A 25,213-nucleotide genomic window follows, 5' to 3' on the forward strand; every position below is an offset into this window, starting at 1 on the left:
TGGCTCTTTTCCTTCCTGTATATGATAAATGTAAGAGTGCAAAGCTACTTGCTGTAAGTTAAGTCTAATTTTTTCTCTCCTGTATATATTATGTCAAAATCTATGCTATTTTGCCAGTGACAGCTAATGTTAGTTATGTCTTCTCTCAGGTTTCCCAAGTTCTGAAAACAGTGCACAACCAGAAGGGCCATTGACTTCCTTCAGCAAAATGTTTGGGAATCTTTCAATTACTCTATTCTCAACTGTACAAAATTTGTTTCTATCATTTCAGGAAAATCATACTGCTCAACAGTCAGAAATAAGGAATAAATAGTTTTGAGGTAAAAAGAAATGTCTTCATGTTCTGCATTCTTTAAAATTTATTCTCACTGTAAAATAGGAAAAGCACATAGAAATCTTAAATGCTCCCAATGGTCAAATTATTTTTTTAACAGCATACTATTTATTTATATTGTCATGGTTGAAATTATAAGAGTAAGGGACAATTTCTATTTCTGATCTACCCAGTAACTATTTCACTCTACCCAGTAACTATTATATTTAATTTTAAAGATCTTCCAGAGTTTATCTGGCTCAAGTTTTATTGTTTAAATGCTTTCCTAAACTTGTCAAGATCACTGAGTGTGGTCATGTTGCTATAGACTATAAGTATTATGTGTAGTCAGTATTGACAAGGTATTTATTTTAGTTATTTCTTGACTAACTTCAGGGTTGGGAATAATAATGAAATATCATTATCTCTTCTAAACAAATTAATGCTACTCGAGCCGAACATGACAAATTTTCTAATCCAAATAAGTTACACTCTTTCAGAGCCCTGAGTCCAGGTAGCTTTTACTTTAAATTTATGGGTGAATTTGCAGTCTGATTAGCTTTCTAGTATCTTTTAAAAGAGGCATTTGGCCAGGTAATGACAAGGACAGATTTCTCTTCCACTGTGTTCCATGGACACCAGGATATAGATGACTCTATCAGCAAATGCAGCTTGGCAATAGAGTATCTTGAATCAACCCTAACAGTGACTCATCCTTCCTGACATCCTCTTCAATGTCAATCCCATCTGCGAGAAGAAGCTCTTGCTTTTGTCTGAATACTGATACATGTGGTCAGAATGTTAGAGAAGGAAGGATGGTCTAGAAGCAATAAAATAAAATTCTAGTTTCACTCTTATTGCAATTCCAAAAGAGCAATTATATTTTAGTAATAGTAAAGCCTGTGAAATCTCTACCACATTATAAATTTTCCCTCACTTTTAGAGCCGTATTTTACCTTGCTATGTGACCAAGAGGTTTTTTTAACCCTAAGTCTAATCTTTAGATTTATATTTCATTTTCATTTTATTTCTATAACTCATGCTTTCAGAGGCAAGGCTTCTTCAGTGTAATTGGTATGCCTGTCTTACAAGTGCTTAAAGTTAGGGGAGTAAGTTTCCCCTTCTTTTTCAAACATTCCTAGTGATAATAACACTCAAAACTATGTTCAAATACAGCTTTAAAATGTTTCTTAAGCAATAAAAATATTTGTTCATGCAACCAATGAAGATTCTTTTCTCCCCTAATCTGGTTGAATTTGTATCTGTTTAATAGAAAAAGCAGAACTATCATGTGACCAAAGACTGAGTCAGTTTCTCTCACATTGTTTCTTTCATTTGGGGTTACTTCCTCTGTATTTCAGAAAAAAGGTATGAGACTTTGGGTAGTTAGAGGACACAAGTTTGTGTTGCTAGAAAACACGGACCAAACTGTGAGCCCCAAACTGCTGACTCCATATTTAACGCCATTTTTATTAAGCCTCATTAGCAATAAAACATAATATTAATGATATTTATGAAGTACTCTGAAATTGTATATGTGCAGGACACTATAGGCTTTATTTCAGTTAATCTTAACAACACTATGACATAAATATTAGAATTGTTCCCACTCTACAGATGAAGAGATGAAAATAAAAGATAAAATAATAAACATGGCATCACTTCCTGAGCTAGAATGTATTCAAGTGGCAAGCTCCAGGGTGCCCACAGCTAACCACTTAGCTGTACTGCTCCCAAACACTTCACTTGAAAAAGAAAGGAAGTACCATGTAGAACTTTGTCATATCAAAAGTATTTTGCACCCAATTGTACATTACATTCCTCAAATAAATCACAGAATCATTCATCAAAGGTAGGTTCTATCTTTCAGGAGCTTCATGTGCACATGTAAATTCAAATCTACCTCTGCATCCACACAATTTTTTTTTTTAAAGTAAGAATGCTAGTGTCTTAGTTCATCCAGGATGCTATAAAAAGCACTATGAACTAGGTGGCTTATAAACAACAGGAACTCATTTCCCAGAGTTCTGAAGGCTGGGAAGTTCAAAGTCAAAGTGCTGGTAGAGGTGATGTCTGGTGAGGACCGTATTCTAGGCTGCAGACTGACAAGTTTTCATTGCATTCTCACATGGCAGAAAGATGGTGAGAGACCTCTCTGGGGTTCCTTTTATAAAAGCATGAATCTCACTCATGAGAGCCCCATCCTCATGACTTTATCATCTTTCAAAGGCCCCCACCTCCTAATACCATAATATTGGTGAATAAGTTTTCATAAAAGAATTTCAGAGAGTGGTGGAGATAAACATTCAGATTGTAGCAGGTAATAAAGAAAATGGGAAGAAGATGGAAGACAGAGATAAATGAAGAACCAGCTCAAAGTTCCCGGACCAAACTGAGGGTCAGGCTGCTGTTTCTCATGGCCCAATAACGAGGTGCAGATGAACTCGAGAGGAAGAGAATTTTTATTTCTGCAACCAGTAACAGAGAGAAGGCCTGGAAATTATTGCCAGGCCAACTCAAAATTACAAAGTTTCCCAGAGCTTATATACCTGTTAAACTGTATGTCTACATGTAAGTGTGGATTCACCTAAAGACATATGTGATTAACTTCTTTTAATCTATAACTAAGGTCTGAGTCCTGAAAACCTTCCTCTGGAGTCTCAATTTTACTTAATCTAAGTGGGTCCAGGTGCTAGGGTGATTACTCTTATCTTGTCTCCGGCTAAATCATGGAGGTTTTGGGACTCCTTTCAGGCTTCCAACAAAGTTGTTTATGGAGGCCTGGGGAGTTTCTTCAGACCCACGATAAAACTTGTTTAATCCTAATGGGTCCTGTTAAGAATTCTTTATTTTGTCATGCTTTAAGGCCCAGGAAAAGCTTAGGCAAAACTCTTGGTGGGCTCTTTGTTACATTCCAGCCTTTATACAAGGGCACTGGCTTTTAATATTTAACTTAACCACTCAGTCAGTTCTGAAACAGTTGTTATGGAGGCCAGCATTAGTGAGACCTGGCCTGCCACACTCTCTTCTCTTTCACAGTGAATTGAACCAAGGTGATGACTTAGAAAAGTACATGGGAAGTCCCAACAAGCTTATGACCACGCTGTTAAAATGTTTCCTTTTGGGATTTGAACCTCAAAATCCTGATTAAACTTTTAGCTTATTTCCTAAAGGCTTTATTTCCGCAAGGCTTTGTAGAGGTTGTATTTGAACAAAGTCTAAGATGGGCTAGGGAGATAACCAGGATGAAAGGAAAAATGAAGTTTGCTCTCTTTCCTTTTTCTAAGTTGGGAACAGGTAATTTTGTAAGAGAAGACATGTTTGAAAGATGAATGAGTAGTTTTGCAAGATGATATTGGCAAGAACATTTAGCTTCCTGTGACCACACAGCAATGTTCTTAAAACAGGTTTTGATGTTCAGAGATGAAAGCACCTAACATAGAAAGAGGCATGAATATTCTTGAAAAGAGTTCATATTAACACTAAATATGTTATCAGGATTATTTTACAAATGATCAAGGCTGCAGTCTCTACTTCCCATATTTCAGTTCATTCCCTGCCAGCATTCTTTGAATTAATAGATGCTCTCATATTCTATCAATTCTGAGACACTTGAGTTTTCCACATATTACCATCTCAAAAATAGAAATGCATTTTGTAGTTGGCATCATATGATTGTAAGTTGGCAGTGTTTTTTTGTTTTTTTCCTTCCTTTTTTGGGGAAACAAAATAATGAAGTCTCATAATCAGTGCTATCTTCAGATTAATGACATTCTCTATTCAGGAGATAAAAGGAGACAGTGCTGATTTTTTTGTTATTTCTATAAACATAATAACTTTCATTGTAGGATTCAGAGGGCACTAAACAACTGATTGTAATAGCTGATTATCACATATGATGCCTGACATTCCAAGACTAGCAACCCATTGTTTAAAAGTAAATATTGTTTATTCCTAAAGCTTTCATTCTGAATACTACCTCTTTTGTCAATATGTTGGACTATTTTAACCTCTAGGATCCAGAAATCCATGGTTATAATTCACAACTTCATAAACCTAAAATTGTGTGTGTTAACACTTTTGTGTGTGCATGTTTATATAGCAGATACTTTTAATTCCCTGTCCATATCCTCTTGTCATTAATTTTCACACACACGTGATTGTTTACACGAAAAACTGCAACTTTTTTTGAGGGTTTTTTAATAATTATGTGTGCACATTTCACTTGCATCTAAGGCAAGCCACGAGTGCTTGCGAGATAATGATCCTAGAAGCAGCCTCTGAAAATTATGGAAGGGACATTGGTAGATAAATATTTCCACTTCTCTGCTCTTGATTGAGATACCTCTGAGGAATGTCATATACTATCTTCAGATTTTCTCAGCAAGATTGAGTTCTGATTGTCCACAATGATAGTTGGCTTTATCATGAAATTTTATTGGCTTATTTTCTTTACCTCTCTTATTTCCACACTCCAGTGCCAAATTACCTATATGCCCTTGAATCCTAATAGTTCATACAGATATTGTCTCTCTGTGTGTCTGTGTGTGTGCATGTACACTTTTCAGAGAAAATGTGCAGCTTAATTAAATATGTTTCATTAAGAACAACTGTCTTATTATGAATTTGTCAGCTCTTTTAAAAATAGGATCTGATTCTGAAAAGAGAACTGTGAAAGGAAGGAATTAGCACAGCAGGGCTGGTTGCATGCTCCTTGTATGCCTTCATGGAACCTTGGAACCACAATTTACCTTTGACCAATCTCTGTTATTCTGGGCCTCAGAAGACTCTTTATGTTGATGATTGATGACTCTGTTGTATACACCTGGAGCAAAAGACTATGCCATGTGAGCTTCTCAAGCTCAACATCAAGACTGATGATGTGTACCTAGTTTTATTGTTGGGGTCCTGAGTTATTGTTACCATGGCTGGTTGTGCAGCAGGATGTGTCTACACAAAGAGCCTCCATAAAAGCTTTCTCCTGGCAGATTCTCCTTTTATATGTCCTTGTAGTTCACATCAAGAGAAAAGCACATCCTATACAATGAGGACTAGGAAACCTATATTTGTCCTCTCTAAACTCTGCCTAATGCACACCTTCCTGTTGTTCTTGCTCTGTACCCTTTTGCCCTAATGAAACTTGGCTATGAGTACAACCTCTGTTGCATATTGTGAGTCCTAGAGAATAAGCCTACTTGAGAATGTTCTTGAGACATCTGAAACAAGCACCAAGTAAATTTTGGTAGGAATATAGAAAGCAGAAGTGTTTACTCCTAGGACACTTTCTAGGGAAAGGCATGCCAAACTGACAGTTTCACATTTGGGGTAGATGGAGGAAATCTGGAAGGCTGGTGAGTAATTCTGGACTATTGAATTCTCTCCAAAGAAGATCCTGTAGAAGACCGTCATACGCAACTTCACTGCCTGCACAAATCATGCTTCAGATTCACATTTAGGATAAAGAGCAAAGAAAAGTATCTCTTGTCATTCAATTATAGAAGAGATTGGTTAGCTCTTTTGTCATCAGCATGTGGAAGACTAATCTAGTCACTAGAGAAAGTGTTCATCAATCTGTTTAGCCTCTAAACCTCAACTTTTAATATGAAGTCAGAAATGGCAGAAATCTATGTTTTTCTTATTTGGGAAATAGGAATTTGCAATAAGTTTGGGCAGAATTTAAATAGAGTGATGCAAACTAATAAAAGGATGTGCTAAGTCGGGGCATGCCTTGCAGCAGAACTGGCAGACAGGAAGGCCACATGCTGCAGAGTATAAAATGCACGTAATTCAGATGATGTCTTTTAACCTCCTAAGTATTTAAAGGCCCTAATAGAGGACTTTCTGCAGGTCAAATAAACTGGATAAACTATATTAGACTGGCGCAAAAGTAATAGCAGTTTCTGCTATCTCATGTCAAAACCACAATTACTTTTCACCAATCTAATACAACAACTACATACTAATATATAAGACCAGTTCTGCTATACTGGGTTTCTAAATGAAATCATTTTGAAATAAACTTTATTTTTCTATTTTTCTAAAGCTTACTAAACTTGTGGAGTACAGAATCATGAATTTGGACCCACCATGTTATTTTCAAGTCAGTGTATGCCACAAGAACTGTAGGAAATACTTCGGCAAGATAAAATTTACTTTGTTGAAATCACTAATGGCTCTTCCTCAGACAAAACAAAACAAAAAACCCTTGACGTCAAGTACTATACATGGTGACAGTTCACCTCATTTTACTACTCCTCTGTTTCTTAAAACATAATTCTCAGAAGATTCAAATTCAACTTGTCAGAATTTGTTCACCATATTGACAAAAGTAAAACAAAAGAAAATAACAAAAGGATTAATTTACTTTAAATTAAAAGCAGATTATAGTAGTCCTCGCTTATCCACAGTTTTGCTTTCTATGGTTTCAGTTATCCAAGGTCAACCACTGTCTAGAAATATAACACACAATAAAATATTTTTAGAGTTCAAGCAAGAGGGAGAATGAGGGAGAACATTCGCCTTGTAGTATAGTATATTGTTATAATTGTTCCATTTGTGAGTGGAAAATGAATTTTGGGGCCCTCAAATCACTAAGCTAAAGGGAAACGTCAAGCTGGGAACTGCTTAGGGCAAACCCGTCTCCCTTTCTATTCAAAGTCACCCCTTTGCTCACTGAGATAAATGCATATATGATTTCTTTTTCTTTGGAGAGGCTAATTAGGAACTCAAAAGAATGCAACCGTTTGTCTCTTACTCACCTATGACCTGGAAACCCCCTCCCCACTTTGAGTCTTCTAGTCTTTGGTCTTTGCTTCGAGTTGTCCCCCCTTTCCAGACTGAACCAATGTTCATCTTGCATATGTTGAATGATGGCTCATGTCTCCCTAGAAAGTGTAAAACCAAACTGTGCTCTGACCAGCCTGGGCACACGTCATCGAGACCTTCTGAGGCTGTGTAACAAACATGCATTCTCAACCTTGGCAAAATAAACTTTCTAAATTAACTGAGACCTTCTCAGATCTTCTGGGTTCATATATTTTATTATTAGTTATCATTGCTGATCTCTTACGAAGCCTAATTTATAAATTAAACTATCATAACTGTGTATGTATAAGAAAAAACAGTACATATAAGATTTTATACTACCTGCAGTTTCAGGCATGTATTGCGGGTCTTAGAATGTATACCCCACTGATAAGGGGGGACTACTCTACTGCTAAGTATGCTGTCACTTTAAAGTGTATTACAATGTGATGTTACTATAACCATCTGTCTAAAAAATGCTTTCCAGGGCTGAATCTCTATATTTATTTGAAGTCATATCTAAACAATTTAAGTTAAAGAGTATACTATAATATGGTTCTACTTATTAAGAGTTAGATTAAGATTTAAATGCAAATTTGTATTATGCGTCACCAATTCTATGTTATCTACAGCCATCAGTGAAGTCAAATGTCTTTTAATGTGCATTTAACTATATTCTTATAAATCCTACCAGTTTCGAAGCCCTTGAGACCTTGTGTTTACAACTTAAGTCAATTGTCACTAGATGGAAATCTTGCAAATTTGGGGACATGAGACCAGACAGAATATTTCAAAGTTTATTTTTAAATTCATATATTATTGAATTTATTATTAATAAAAATGAACTCATAAATATTTATTATCAAGATATTGCATTGTAATTCATAATAATCAGCTTATGACTTAATCTTCTCCCACTCCCCACCCCAGAAAACCACCACCCAATGTCAAGTCCCTTGAAAAAAGAAGCTATCCCTCATTCTTCTCTGTACATTCAATTCCTAGTACATTGCTTGGGTCATGTTGGGTAATCAATGAATGTTTGATGAACCAAATGCAAAAAGTTTTGCATAAGGTGAATTTATTAGATTTGAATGGTTATTTATTTGTAAACTATATTTTACTTTTGATTTAAAATAATAACTATTTTAACATTATAGAAATGAATAAGAAAGACAAAACCTCCTAGGATTTTGCCATGTAACTGAAACTTCTGCACTCATGTCCTATTTTCTAGGTATCATGAAGACTTCACTATACATTTATTAACTTCTTTTGGTAAACTCAATCCCCACTGATAGCAATGAGGATTGAGGAGCCCAGTCGAGGCAGTGAGTGAATAAGCTATCCAAGTTTATTTGCAAAATCATCTCACTGGGAAGTAAGTACCTCTGTAACCCTCAGGGTAAGTAATTGTTCTAAGGCAGCAATAGTCCCCCAGGAAAAACGGGTTAGACAATATTAATCTATACACCTTAGCGCTTTTTTGCTACTTAAGACCAAGTCATCAAGAGGTACAACAACATTCGAGAGCTTCCCCAAATTGGCAGGCTCAGCATGATCATCTTTATTTACAACTCAAGACTCTCCCCTTGTGACCTCCTCCCTCTGTATTCGCTGTGTAAATTCCTTCCTAACTTATTTGCAGAATTCCCACCAAGGCAGGGCTAGTTATACCATATGTTGCTCCTCCCTTGATAACTGTTGACTTCAATTCCTAAGGACTGTTCTCATTAAAATATTATGAACATGAATATTTTATATAATTATCATGAAAAATAAACTCTTTATAAAGGGTGGTATTAATTCAGTTTAGATTTTGTTGGGTCATTTATCTACTTGACCATTCCTCAGTTGTATCTTTTCCTTAGCTCAAGTTATTTCAAGTAAGAAAATATAATATCATGCTCCTTCTTTGATTTTTCTCTTTTTTTAATTGAGGCAAGAACATTTAACAAGAGAACCACTTTACAAATTTTTAAGAGCACAATATAACACTGTTAACAATAGGCACTATGTTGTACAGAAGATCTCCAGAAGTTATTCATTTTGCATAACTAAAACTTTATACTGATTAAACAACTCCCTTCCCCAATGCTCCTGTTAACCAACATTCCTTTTCAATTTCTACGAATTGATTAATTTTATAGTGCTAAATGCCTACATCAAAAAGTTAGAAAGATTACAAATTAACAACCTAACATAACACCAAAGGGAACTAGAAAAAAAAAAAGCAAACCAACTCCAAAACTAACAGAAGAAAAGAAATAACCAAAACCACAGGTAAACTGAATGAAATTGAGATTTAAAAATTTATACAAAAGATCAACAAAATCAAAAGTTGGTTAATGGAAATAATAAACAAGACTGGTAGACCACTAGTTAGAATAATAAAGAAAAAAAAGAGAGAAGATCCAAATAAACACAAACAGAAATGACAAAGGTAACATTACCATTGACCTTACAGAAATGCAAAAAACCCTCAAAGTCTATTATGGAGACCTCTATACACATAAACTAGAAAACCTAGAAGAAATGGATACATTCCTAGAAACATGCAACCTCCTAAGAGTGAGAAAGGAAGAAACTGAATTCTTAAACAGACCAATAAAAAGTTGCAAAATTGAATCAGTAATAAAAATTCTACCAACCAGGAAAAAACATAAACCACACAGATTTACAGCTGAATTCTACCAGATATATGAATAAGAGCAGCTACCAATCCTACTGAACCTATTCCAAGAAACTGAGGAGGGACTCTTCCCTTACTCATTCTACGATGTCAGCATCATCTTGACACCAAAAACTGGCAAAGACACAACAACAACAACAAAAAGAAAACTCCAAACCAATATCCTCGATGGACATAGCTACAAAAATCCTCAACAAAATACTAACAAACTGAATCCAGTGGCACATCAAAAAGCTAATCTCTCATTGAGATAAGATTATATCTGATTGATGTGCTGCTGAAGCACATCAAAAAGCTAACCATGATTGAGTAAGTATTTTTCTGGGATGTAAGGTTGGTTTAACATAGGCAAATCAATAAACATAATGCATTACATAAACAGGACTAAAGACTAAAATCACGTGAGCATCTCAATAAATGAAGAAAAGGCTTCTGACAAAATTCAACATCCCTTCATGTTAAAAACCCTCAACAAACTAGGCATTGAAGATAAATATCTCAAAATAATAAAAGCCATCTATGTCAAACCCACAGCCAACATCATACTAAGTGGGCAAAAGCTGGAAGCTTTCCCCAGGAGAATCAGAACAAGACAAGGATGCCCACTGTTACCACTCTTATTCAACATAGTTGAATAACAAAAATAAGTTGAAATAAGTTGAAAAATAGTTGAAGTAAGAAAAAGAAATAACAGAAAGAAGTTAAAGGCATGCAAATAGGAAGAGAGGAAATCAAACTGTCTCTCTTGACAGATGATATGATTCTATACCTAGAAAATCCCATAGTCTCTACAGACAGGCTCCTAGAATTCAAAAGCTATTTCAGTAAAGTTTCAGGATACAAAATGAATGGACAAAAATTAGTACATTTCTATATGCCAATGAAATTTAAATGGAAAGCCAAATCAGAAATGCAATCCCATTAACAAGAATCAAAAAAAAAAGACTAAGACACCTAGGAATATAGCTAAAAAGAGAGGTAACATCTCTACAATAAAAATTATAAAACACTGCTGAAATAAATCATAAATAACACAAACAAATGTAAAAACATTCCATACTCATGGATAGAAATACTCAATGTCATTAAAATGACAAAAATACCCAAAGCAATTTACAGATTCAATGCTATCAAATTATATCCTATCAAATTACCAATGCCACTTTTTGCAGAATTAGAAAATCTATTCCAAAATTAATGTGAAACAAAAAAATGGTTTTGTCTAAGCAAAAGAACAAAGCTGGAGGCATCACGTTAACTGACTTCAAAGTACATATCAAGGCTACAATAACTAAAACAGCATAATACTAGTACAAAAATAGACATATAGACCAATGGAATAGAATAGGAAACCCAGAAATAAAACCATATACCTACAGCCATTTGATCTTTAAGAAAGTTGACAAAAATGAGCAATCAGAGAAGGACTCCATATTTAATAAAATGTACTGAGATAACTGTCTAGTCATATGCAGAGGTTTGAAACTGGGCCCCTTCCTTTATACCATATATAAAAATCAACTCAGGGTTGACTAAACACAAATGTAAAACCAAAAATTCTAAAAGCCCTAGGAGAAAACTCCTAGGAAATAGCCCTAGGAAATAACATCGTGGACATAGGCTCTAGCAAATATGACAAAGACCTAACATTTCATGACAAAAGTAATTGCAACAAAAACAAAAGTTGGCAAGTGGGACATAATTAAACTAAAGAGCTTCTACATAGCAGAAGAAACTGTAAACAGAGTAAAGGGACAACCTACAAAATGGGAGAAAATACTTGCAAACTATGCATCTGACAAAGATCTAATATCCAGAATCTGTAATGAACTTAAATAAATCAACAAGCAAAAAAAACTCATTAAAAACGGGCAGGACATAAACAGACAATTCTCAAAAGAAGACATATACACACAGCCAATAAGCATATGAAAAAAATGCTCAACATCAATCATCAGTAGAAATATACAAATGAAATTCACAACGAGATACCATCTCACACTAGTAAGAATAATTATTTAAACATCACGTTTCAATCTTTAATTTTTTTTCTGAATTCAGGCAGGAAATGGAGTATTACTATTAAATCCCTTCAACCTCAATAAGTTTGTTTGCATGTACCTTGAAAACCCTATGAGATTCGATTTTCAGGACCAAATGCAGTCTGCAGAATGCAAAGTTTCTTGTATAGGGAAGATAGTTATAGTAAAGTAGGCCCACCATATTTTAGTAGTTGAGTGTATTTTTCGCACTCAGCCTTCGTTGGCTTTGTCTATAGGTAAACAATTGCTTTATATAAGCAGATTTTCTTTTTCTTTTTCCAGTAGATACAAGCTTGGTGAATACAGAATATTGAGTCTCTAGCAAATGCAGAATAATCAGTTCTTACCAAACAGGAACTTCCAAGACATTAGAAAATCCTGACCTTTTGGAGTCAGCAATGTCTGCTAACGTTAGTTTAAGCATATGAGCTATGACAGTTTGACCTCAACTATCCAGCATGTCCTTGCAAGTGAGGTCCTGATATGGATTAAATCATTTTGTAACAGAGGTAGAGAAAATATTTGCCATTTTACAGTGTATCTCAGCTGAGAAGGCATGAATTTAAAAGTTGAAAATGTGCTATGTTTTGTATCAAAGGTCACAATCAATATAGTGAAAAGACAATGACCAGAATTAGAAAAATATTTGGAGATTAAAATCTGATAAAAGTTGATATCCAGAATATATTTTTTAAACTCCTACAAGTCAACAACAACAAAAATCAATAACCTGATTTAAAAAATCAGCAAAGGACATAGGCATTTTCCCAAATTTGACAGACAAATGGCAAACAAGCAAATGAAAAGATGCTCAACATCACTAATTGCTAGATAAATGCAAATCAACCACCAGGAGATATTATCTCACAACCATCACGATGGCTACTATGAAAAACAAAAGCCAAAATAAAAGTTTGAGATAATGTAGAGAAACTAGAACTCTGTGCACAGTTAATAGGATTGTGAAATGGTATAAGTGTTGTGGGAAACAGGATGTAGATTTCTCAAAAAATTAAAATACAACTACTATTTCTGGTTACATATCCAAAGTAATTGAAACCCAGGTCTTGAGGAGACAGTTGCACACCCATGTTCATAGCAGAAGTATTTACAATAACCAAGAAGTAAAAGAAAATCAAATGCATCAACAATAAACAATAAACAAAATATGGTATACATATACAATGAAACATTATTCAACTTAAAAAAGGAAGTTTTTCTCACATGCTACAGCGTGAATGAACCTTGAGGCTGTCACACCAGGTGAAATAAGGGAGTCAAAAAAAAGACAAATACAGGCATACTTTGGACATATTGAGTGTTCTGTTCCAGATGACTTCAATAAAACAACTATTGCAATAAAGTGAGTTGCACAATTTTTTTTTCTTTTCCAGTGCATGTAAAATTTACATTTACACTATAGTAGAGTTTATTCATTATGCAAAAGCATTATGTCTAAAACAATGCACATACCTTAATAAAATGCTTTATTGCTAAAAATGACCAAGAATCATTTGAGCCTTCAGCAAGTCATAATTTCTTTGTTAGTGGAGAGTCTCACCTTAATGTGGATGGCTGCTCACTGATCAGGACTGTGCTTATTGAAGTTTGATAATTTCTCAAAGTAAGACAACAAAGAAGTTTGACATATCAAATGACTGTTCCTTTCCTGGAATATTTCTCTATAGCATGTGAAACTTTTTTTTTTTTCATTATTTTTTATTTTTCCACAGTTTTTTGGGGTATAGGTGGTATTTGGTTACTTGAATAAGTTCTGTAGTGGTGATTTGTGAGATTTTGATCCACCTATAACCTAAGCAGAATACACTACACCCTATTTGTAGTCTTCCATTCCTCAACCCCATGCCACCCTCCCGCCGACAATCCCCCAAAGTCCATTTTATAATTTTATTTATTTATTTATTTTGAGATGGAATCTTGCTCTGTCGCCCAGGCTGGAGTGCACTGGCGTGATCTTGGCTCACTGCAAGCTCCACCTCCCGGGTTCTTGCCATTCTCCCGCCTCAGCCTCCGGAGTAGCTGGGACTACAGGCGCCCGCCACGTTGCCTGGCTAATTTTTTGTATTTTTAATAGATGGGGTTTCACCGTTATTAGCCAGGATGGTCTCGATCTCCTGACCTCCTGATCCGCCCGTCTCGGCCTGCCAAAGTGCTGGGATTACAGGCTTGAGCCACCGCGCCCGGCCCAATAACCTGAGTTTCTAAATGAGTTGCTCCTTTCATGAGTGATGGGCTAATCAGCAATTGCCATAAAATTACTAATAAATTGCTTTTTGATATTAGTGTGCTGGTTACATTTGCTATTTTATATTGTAGTTCATATCATTTGTCATTTTGTTATATCAGACGGCATTGCTGAGTTCACATTTTAAATCTACCATCATAATATAACCACTAATAGTATTTACCATGAATAATTCAAAGTAGTAACTATTATATGGAACTAAATTAGAAATTAATAAGTAATGCTAGGCTAATTATTTTATAGCAATCATTTATTTTAATTATGAAATTGTCATAAGTGCAAAATTTTCACGTGTATTAAAATTCAGCAGCTTGTTACTATATGTTACTTTAATATGCTATAAATTCTAATATAAGAATGCTGAGCTTTAAATTATTTCTCCCCACTGGAGAATATAGCTTCTTAAAACTAAAATTTATTTAAAACCTACTTAAGGTCTACTATGTCAAAAGAAACGTTGTAAAATCTAGAATCATTTCTATAGAAAATAAAATATTAATGCAAGTAAGCATAGAAATTGTCATAAAGAATTTCATTTCCATGAAAACAAGACATAATTATTTTATATAAATTATGATGTCCTATTTTATTAATTATCTTTAGTTGTATGGTTGGTGGCTTAAAGCAGTAAGCATCATTATCCGACATAGTGTTTGAGTCTTAGGAATCAGGGGCACTTTAACTGGGCGGTTCTGGCCCAGGATCTCAGGCCAAGCCGCAGTCAGATTTTGGCAGGGGTGGCAGTCAGCTCAAGGTCGGCCTGGGCCGGAGGCTCTACTTTCAAAATGGCACACTCACAGGGCTGTCAGCAGGAGGCCTCAGTTCCTCACCGTGTAGGCCTCTCCATGAGGCTGCTCATGCCGTGGCAGCTCTCTTCCCGCAGAGTAAATGACCCAAGTGATGTATTCTCACTTCTGCCATACGCTATTAGCCACATAGGCAGTCCCCTTAGAAGATGGGGAAGCATGCACAAGACATGAATACCAAGAAGCAGAATTCAATACTGAGAATCACCCTGGAGGCTGCCTTGCATACCTAGTGACTTGGAGTTCCTAATTACTCTTATTTAAAATGTAAATTTTCTTCTAATTTGATTTGTACCATTCATACAGATTAACTTTATGGCTGTTTTATTGAGACATAATTAACACATTCATTTCCTTAAATATTTCTTGATAAGCCATGCCTCAAAAAGGTGGCATTGGTCAGACGCTGTGGCTCATGCCTGTAATCCCAGCACTTTGGGTGGCCGAGGCGGGTGGATCACTTGAAGTTAGGAGTTTGAGACCAGCCTGGCCAGTGTAGTGAAAACCCGTCTCTACAAAAATTACAAAAATTAGCCGGGTGTTGTGGCGGGTGCCTGCGGTTCCAACTGCTTGGGAGGCTGAGGCAGAGAATTGCTTGAACCCGGGTGGTGGAGGTTGCAGTGAGCTGAGATCACACAACTGCATTCCAGCCTGGAGAAGAGAGAAAGACTCCGTCTCAAAGAAAAGAAAAAAAAAAAAGAGAGGAAAGGAAGGGGAGGGAAGGGGAGGGGAGAGGAGGGCAGGGGAGGGAAGGTTTGGCTTTGAGGTTGTGGTGACTTTGATACAACTCCCCTGGGGGTGGGGTGTGGTGTGCATACTCATTTCAGAGACTTCAACCATCATTTATTTGCGGATGGTAAATCTGTAACTCCTGCCAGACCACTCTCCTGACTTGCATCTCTGAGCTGCCTACCAGACATACTCATTTACACATTCTCTAGGCACTTCAAACTCAACTTCTCCAAAGTGAATACTCTCTCAAAAATTACTTTGTTCTTCTTCAGTAATCCCTTTGACACCATAAGGCAGCACATCAATCCAGTTGCCTGAGCCAGAAACATGGTGTCATCCCTGAATCCTCATGAACATATATATCCAATCACTTATTAAGTCCTATTGATTTGACCTTCTCAGCATCTCCCAAATTTCCTCTAGATGCGATGGTCTCCAACACTACAGTAGTTCAGATGCTCAGCCTTCCTCCTCAGTTTTCCCAATTACCTTCTAATCACTCTACCTCTGATCTCATCTTCCCTTCCTCTGGTCTAGCTTTTACATAGGCTGCTAAAGTAATTTTAAATGTGAGTTTAATCACATTATTCCCTGACTTGAAGTCCTGCCATATACATTTGGTGCCATATACATTTCTTGGTTTGGCAAACAAGGCACCCTTGAGCCTGCTTCAGCCTGTTTTTCTAGTCCTCTTTCTCATTAGACCCCAACATAAACTCTAAGCTCCAGTCCTAATAAACTCCTCAGGATTCTCTGAATCACCTGTATGGTCTCCTTACCTCCGGGTCTTTGCACATGTTACCTTTACTTGTAATATTTTTCCACTCCCTTGTTTACCATCCCAGATCTTTGCCATCTTTCCAAACATAGCTCCAGTGCCACCTCCTTTGGGCCACCTTCCCTGATTTCCCAACCTGAGCCAGAGGCCCCCTCTTCTGTGTTTTCCCACAGCATCACATGCATATCTCTATGGAAGTAATATCATACAGTTTGACAAGCATCTGTTCCTCCATCTTTGAAGACAATGACTGCATCAAAGTTATTCAGCTGTTCAGTCCTAGTTACATAACACTCCCTTGATAAGTGGTAGTGAAAAGCAAAAAGGGGCAGAATGCCTTTTCCCCTCTCAAGGGCCTGGCTGGAAGCAGAACACTTATGTATGTTCCTATATGTTGCAGCTCTAGTCCTTACGTTCCTAGGGTGGGGAATTTTGCGGGAAGTCAGAGACCCTGAACGGAGGGACCAGCTGGAGCCACGGCAGAGGAACATAAATTGTGAAGATTTCATCTTAATATGGACATCTATCTGTTCCCAAATAACACTTTTATAATTTCTTATGCCTGTCTTTATTCTCTTAATCTTGTAATCTTCATAAGTTGAGGATGTATGTCGCCTCAGGACCACTGTGATAATTGTGTTAACTGTGCAAATTGATTGTATAACAGGTGTGTTTGAACAATATAAAATCAGTGCACCTTGAAAAAGAACAGAATAACAGCAATTTTTACGGAACAAGGGAAGACAACCATAAGGTCTGACTGCCTGCAGAGTCAAGCAAAAAGAGCCATATTTTTCTTCTTGCAGAGAACCTATAAATGGACATCCAAGTAGGAAAGATATTGCTAAATTCTTTTCCTAGCAAGGAATATTGACACCCTGGGAAAGGAATGCATTCCTGGGGAGAGGTCTATAAACGGCTGCTCTGGGAATGTCTGTCTTGCGCAGTTGAGATAAGGACTGAGATCCACCCTGGTCTCCTGCAGAACCCTCAGGCTTACTAGGGGTGGGAAAACTCTGCCCTGGTAAATTTGTGGTCATATTGGTTCTCTGCTCTCGAACCCTGTCTTCTGTTGTTTAAGATGTTTGTCAAGACAATATGTGTACCACTGAACATAGATCCTTATCATTGGTTCTGCTTTGCCCTTGCCTTGCGATCTTTGTTGGACTCTTTATCAGTGGTTCTTTTGCCCGTTGTCCCGTTCCCTCAGAAGCATGTGATCTGTGTTAGACCCTTATTAGTGGTTCTGTTTTTTGCCCTTTGAAGCATGTGATCTTTGTACCTACTCCCTGTTCTTACACCCCCTCGCCTTTTGAAACCCTTAATAAAAACTTGCTGGTCTGAGACTCCGGCAGGCATCACAGTTCTACTGATATGTGATGTCACCCCTGGTGGCCCAGCTGTAAAATTCCTCTCTTTGTACTGTCTCTCTTTATTTCTCAGCCAGCCAACACTTTGGGAAAATAGAAAGAACCCAAGTTGAAATACTGGGGGCATGTTCTCCCAATAGGGGAAATGATGCTACTTGCTTAGAAGCTGGCCCTCTCGGCATGCCAAATTATACTGCCTCCTTCTAACTGATGTTACAGGTTGGATCAATACCCATTTCCCTACTTTTGCTTTGTTTTCCTTTTCTGTTGAAGCAGAGAGGCCAAACATGTGACTTTCAAGCCTTTCTTACACCTGAGGCTGGTTAATGACCCAGTTCCAACCAATGAGATGTGAGCAAAAGGCCCTGGGGAGGCCATCCCTTCCTGAAATAAATAAAAGGCAAAGCCTTAGTATGAGGATTTGGCTACTTCACCTTTCTCTTTCCTTCCAGCCTGGAATGTGGTTGTGGGGCCTTGTGATGCAGCAGCCATCTTGTGACTATGAATCCAATAGGCCTAAAAATGAAAACCACTCACTGAGCAGGACAGAGTAGAAAGACAGAAGTAGTCAGGGTCTTTCAGGACATTGCTGAGCACTACATCAGCCGTGAATTGCCAACTTCCAATGATGTTCTGTAAAATTAAGTAAATCTCTAATTGTTTGAGCTACCAAAGGTCAAGTTTTCTGTTATTTGCAACCAAAAGCATTTCTAAGAGATATGAAACCCTATGGAGGCATAAATTTCTTATTAACTAGGACTCCTTGGAGTCATGTGCAATATAAATAACCAACATAGGTACTATTTATTGAGCTCATACTACAGATCAAGCACATTAATAAATGTTGATGATTCATGATCTCAATTTATTTTATTTTATTATTATTTTTGAGATGGAGTCTAGCTCTCTCGCCCAGGCTAGAGTGCAGTGGCACGATCTCAGCTCACTGCAAGCTCCACCTCTCAGGTTCATGCCATTCTCCTGCCTCAGCCTCCCGAGTAGCTGGGACTACAGACGCCTGCCTCCATGCCCAGCTAATTTTTTGTATTTTTAGTAGAGACGGGGTTTCACCATGTTATCCAGGATGGTCTCAATCTCCTGACCTCGTGATCCTCCTGCCTTGGCCTCCCAAAGTGCTGGGATTATAGGCATGAGCCACCACACCTGGCCATGATCTCATTTCAATCCTCACCTAAGACAGAGATGATAGTATTATGATGATGATGATGACAGAGTTCTTCTTAAGCATGGGATAATTCAATGAGAGAGACAAGGAAACTCACCTAAGGTCACCCAGTAAGTGTCAGAGAGTGTCATGCTCATAAGTACTGTATTGATCTGCAAATAACACCAGCCATTTGATCTTAATTTTTGGAGGACAGACAGCATTCCAGGCCTAAAGCCTTTCTGTTACCTGAGAACTGTCAATACAACAGAGCTTGGCTCATAATGATAGTTATACCACCTGTGTATAAACAAAACTAGTGTAACCAAATAAAATGGTGTTATTGTAAAGAACTCATGGGAATTTGAGAAGGGTAGCCTTTGGGAAAGCACCAAAAGGGGCCTATTTGACTTTGAAGTGCAAGGTAGCCTAGGTAGAGGCTATAAGAAAAATATTTGGCCAAAATGCTCCACATAATGTCTCAAGAAATTCTGGAGTTGTCAGCTGGTGCTATGAAGAGGGAACTGGACTCTAACAGAAAGAAGGGAGGAGAGGAAGGGCACTGCCTCTTGAAGCAGTGAGAAATCCCCTCTAGTGAAGAATGGCAGGTAAAGGTACAAGAAGAGCAAGGAGTGATACACAATCTGAAGCAGTTTTCTGCTTATGCTATAATTATTCTCTGAAACTTCAGAAACATCTGTTAATTGAAATAGCCTTGTATTAGCATTGTTTTGGAGATGGAGTAACACGTGGCAGTAGGCCAGGTGTGGTGGCTCACACCTATAATCCCAGCACTTTGGGAGGCCAAGGCGGCTGGATCGCTTGAGGTCAGGAGTTTGAGACCAGCTTGGCCAACATGGTGAAACCCTGTCTGTACTAAAAAATACAAAAATTAACCAGGCATGGTGGTGCATGCCTATAATCCCAGCTATCCGGCAGGGTGAGGTGGAGAATCACTTTGACCCAGGAGGCGGAGGTTGCAGTGAGCCGAGATTGCGCCACTGCACTCCAGCCTACGTGACAGAGTAAGACTCCATCTCAAAAATGATAAAAATCATCAGTGGCAGTACCTTCAAAAATCTACCAGGGATGAGCTGACAGGTTCCAGCTGCAAACCCACCTGTGTTGTGGATCGATTCTGTATTCTTCCCAAATACACCAAAGTCACTAGAACCTTGGGAGGAACAGGAAGAGGAACAAGATGACCTTAGTATTTAGGATGAAGGATAAAGTCGTTTTATTGGATAATACCGAAGAGGATGTTAGGCAAAAGGTAAAGCACTTAAAGTCACTTGGGTTTCATGGGTTTATTAAAAAGTGGATGATATTCTAGACCAGCACTGTCTAATACATATATAGCCACAAACATCAGTCATATATTTAATTTTAAACTTTCTGGTAGGTACATTTTAAAAAGGAAAAAGAAATACATAAAATTATTTTAACAATTGCTATGATTTGAATATGTTCCCCAAAGTTTATGTATCAGAACTTTATCCCCAATGCAGCAGTGTTGGGGGTACAGCCTAATAAGGGGTGATTAGGTCATGAAAGCTCTACCCTTGTGAGTGGATTAATGTTGTTATTGAGGGAGTAGGTTAGTTATCACAAGAGAGGGCTTGTTAGAAAAATGAGTTTGGCCCTCTATTTCTCTCCCACACCTTCTCTTGCCCTCCTGCCTTCTGCCATGGGATGATGCAGCAAGAAGGCCATTACCAGATGCCACCCCCTGACCTTGGATTCCAGCCTCCAGAACTGTAAGAAATAAACCTCTGTTCTTTATAAACTATCCAGTGTTAGACATTGTTATAGCGGCACAAAATGGACTAAGAAAATAATATAGTTTATTTAATCTAACAAAATTATTTTATCATGTAACCAATGTTTAAAAATACATGAGATATTTCATATTCTCTTTTTGCACTAAGCCTTTGAAATCCATTTGGTAATTTACACTTAGAGCTATCTCAATTTGAGCTAGCCACATTTGAAGTGCTCAATAACACCAAATCTTACCTCTTTTTTTTTTTAAGTTTAACAATTTTCATGGCAATTTGCCTAAAATATAGGACTATAAACTTGAATGTCTCTTTTTTGCAACTTTTTCTCTATTATAAAACTTTTTCTTCCTTTTTTGCAGTTTTCGCTATTATTTTCTACTATGATAATTTGTAGAAAAGTTGAAAAATTCAGAAAAGTACAAAGAAAGAAATTTAATCCATCCATAAACCACTTTTCAGAAATAACCACTGCAAAAATTTTAATATATGGTTCTAAATTTAAACATACATACATATATATCTCAAATTAAGATATAGTATATGATATATACTTTCTCACTTTTAAAAAAGTTACATGATGCCCAAACTGAGGTCATCTTTCTCTGCACATTCAGAAGAATCAATACAGTTTTCAGCATGCCGCAAATAGCATTATGAATCCTTCAGTCCCTAAGGTTAAATAAATGTTATCTATTCCCAATTCTTTGTTATGGGTGTCTCCTCTGTCACTGTAAGTTTACGGGGTCTTTTCTTCTCCAAATTATTACAGTTCATCTTTTTCTCTTCATATACAATGTTTTCACCTAATTCATTTCTCACATGCATTACTGTAAGAGTAGCTTCTTTGGTCTCCCTGAATCCAATTTCTTCCATTTCCAAACATCCTGGTTATTGATGCAAGACCAATTTTCAAAATGTCATTTTTGACCTGTTGGTAGGAAGAAGACAGAAGAGATGGGAGATTAAGCAGTCAGCTTTGAATCTCTGAAATAGAAATACACACTCCAGGGAAATCTGTGCTTCCAATGGGAATATAATTACTCCTCCATATCCTCCTCCTTCACATCCAACCCATCATAGAAAAGGAAAGTCTGACACAAGATACTTATTAAAACCTCAAAAAGGCATTAGAGCCCAGTTTCTCTAAGAAAGGATATTAGAGTCCGGGTGTGGTGGCATAATCCCAGCACTTTGGGAGGCTGAGACAGGCAGATCACGAAGTCAGGAGTTTGAGACCAGCCTGGCTAACATGGTGAAACCCTGTCTCTACCAAAGATACAAAAAGTTAGCCGTGCGTGGTGGCGTGCCCCTGAAATCCCAGCTACTCGGGAGGCTGAGGCAGGAGAATTGCTTGAACCTGGGAGGTGGAGGTTGCAGTGAGCTGAGATCACACCATTGCGCTTCACCCTGGGCAACAGGACAAGACACCATTTCAAAAAAAAAAAAAGAAAAAAAGAAAAGAAATGAAAGGATACTGAAAATTCCAGCTACCTCTTTCCCACCACTGCACAGATACAGAAAAGCTGACAGAGCGCTAGAACTATGTCCTTCAGCCACAGTCCAGAGGACAAAACAAATGGGTCTTACATAAAAATGAGAAAGGATATGAGGAGAAATTACATCCAAGCAAACTGAAAGTCTGGATAGACTTCCCTACATTAAACATGAAGAAGATGAAAGGCCGGGCGCAGTGGCTCACACCTGTAATCCCAGCACTTTGGGAGGCCGAGGTGGGCAGATCACAAGGTCAGGAGATTGAGACCATTCTGGCTAACACCGTGAAACTCCGTCTCTACTAAAAATACAAAAAATTAGCCGAGCGTGGCAGCATGCGCCTGTAGTCCCAGCTACTCAGGAGGCTGGGCAGGAGGATGGCATGAACCTGGGAGGCAGAGCTTGCAGTGAGCCAAGATTGCGCCACTGCACTCCAGCCTGGGTGACAGAGTGAGACTCTGTCTCAAAAAAAAAAAAAAGAAGATTAAAAAAATACTGTGTGCATTATAAAAATTTATTACTTTTTTAAAAGGAGGACAAAGCAGCAACCAGATTAAGAAAAAAAGATATGGAACCCAGTGTCAAAGAAAATATAACTCAAAGGAGAGAAGGAAATTCTCTATAATGGCTTCTCTGTGAAGCAACTAAAACAAATATGAATTCTATAAATAAGAACTTAAAGACAAGATGAAATACAAAGCAATAGGAAGAGAGAAACTTAAAATTCTAAGTAAACAGATCAAAGACTAAAAGAATACTCATCATAACTCATAGATTCTGCTTCTTATATATGACATTACACACAGAGAAAAGAGACCCAGGCTCTGGGCCCTGCTTCTTAGAGGACTGAGAATATCACAAAGACTGGGAAGATAAATTTATTAAAGAACACATGGGCATCTCTGATGTTCTGTGCCGGCACAGCAAAACCCACAACTCCAAACCTACTCTCATAATTCACACCCCTCAGGCCCCAAGGAAAGGTTTCTTCTGATGTACTGAAGAATGCCAAAGGCCATGAAGGTTTTTGCGCTTTTGCCAACATCAGAGATGGACACTGCTCAGCAGAAGGCGAAAGATTTGAGCTGAAGAGTTTAGGGAGGATAACAGACCAATTCACTTGTTTGTCAAATACATAGTATCAGCATGAATCCCATAGATTCTTACTGAAGACAGTATCATTTCCCAGAAGGCCCAGCATTCATTCTCTCATGTCTTTTTGTATCTAATTCATTGGTTTTGAAGATACTAAAATATTACAGCATATTCACAACTGTTACTTACGCATGGCATCTGAAGAGCATTTTGCAACATTATACAACTCATATTACATATTATTCTTAAATGGGTACCTACATACAGACAAGAAATAACATGTGAAGTGTAGTTCCAATTATTTACATTGGTAACTATGTGGACTTTGAACATTCACACTAAAAATAGTTTTATAATATAAAAATCTTTACTATTATTGGATTAAATTTTTTAATTATTAAATAAAATATCAACTTCACATAATTTTTGTTTTTGTTCAATGTAATTATTTTGCAACAGGGTCACTCTGTTGCCCAAGTTGGAGTGCAGTGTCACGATCTCGGCTCATTGCAACCTCTACCTCCTGGGTTCAAGCCATTCTCCTGCCTCTGCCTCCCAAGTAGCTGGAATTATAGGCGCCTGCCACCACATCTGGCTAACTTTTGTACTTTTAATACAGACAGGGTTTCACCATCTTGGGATGAAACTCCTGATTCATGAGGTGATCTGCCCGCCTCGCCCTCCCAAAGTGCTGGGATTACAGGCATGAGCCACTGCACCCTCCCTATCTCTTTTGATAGAGAAATTTCAGGCAGGATGCAGTGGCTCACACCTGTCACTCAGTGCTTTGGGATGCTAAGGTGGGAGGATTGTTTGAGGCCAGGAGATCAAGACTAGCATAGGCAACACAATGAGACCCTCTGCTACAAAAAAATTCCAAAACCTAGCCTGGCATAGTGGTATGTGCCCGTAAACCTAGCTACTTGGGAGGCTGAGATGGGACAATTGCTTGAACCCAGGAGCTCAATGCTGCAGTAAGCTATGATTGTGCCACTGCACTCCAGCTTGGATGACAGAGGAAGACTGCCTCATAAAAGTTTTCAAATTTCAATTTTAGAAGAAAAATACAAAAATCATTAAAACAATTTATAACTTTCAATGTTTTACATCTATCTTGTTTTCGATGAAAATCAAATTGTTTTTTAAATTTTTCATCATATACTTTTTGAGATGGTGTCTCGCTCTGTCACCAGGGAGGAGTGCAGTGGCACGGGGCTCAATGCAACCTCTGGTTTGAGTGACTCTCCTGCCTCAGCCTCCTGTGTACCTGGGATTACAGGCACGCGCCCACCATACCCAGCCAATTTTTTTAATTTGTAGTACAGATGAGGTTTCACCGCGTTGGCCAGGATGGTCTTGACCTTCTGCCCTCATGACCTGCCTGCCTAAACATCCCAAAGTGCTGGATTACAGGCATTAGCCACTGCACCCAGCCGTTTCTTATATTTTCACATTACATATATGTAAAACATCAAAGATGCTGGGCGCAGTGGCTCACACCTGTAAACCCAGCACTGTGGGAGACCAAGACGGGCGGATTACAAGATCAGGGCCATCCTGGCTAATACGCCGAGACTCCGTCCCTACCAAAAACAAAAAAACTAGTGGGCATGGTGGTGGGCACCTATAATCCCAGCTACTCAGAAGGCTGATACAGGAGAATGGCGTAGAACCCGGGAGGCAGAGCTTGCAGTGTGCTGAAATCACGCCACTGCATTCTAGCCTGCGCAACAGACGGAGAATGACCTCAAAAAAAAATAAAAAAACATCCTTAAATATGAAAATCTTCATTATACCCCGTCCAGAATTAGCAAGTTTTTTTTTTTTTTTTTTTTGGTCTCACTGGCTTCAAGAATGAAGCTGTGGACCCTCATG

The sequence above is a fragment of the Rhinopithecus bieti genome, unplaced genomic scaffold (genome assembly GCF_001698545.2).
Source record: "Rhinopithecus bieti isolate Rb0 unplaced genomic scaffold, ASM169854v2 scaffold_19939, whole genome shotgun sequence".
Classification (NCBI taxonomy): domain Eukaryota; kingdom Metazoa; phylum Chordata; class Mammalia; order Primates; family Cercopithecidae; genus Rhinopithecus; species Rhinopithecus bieti.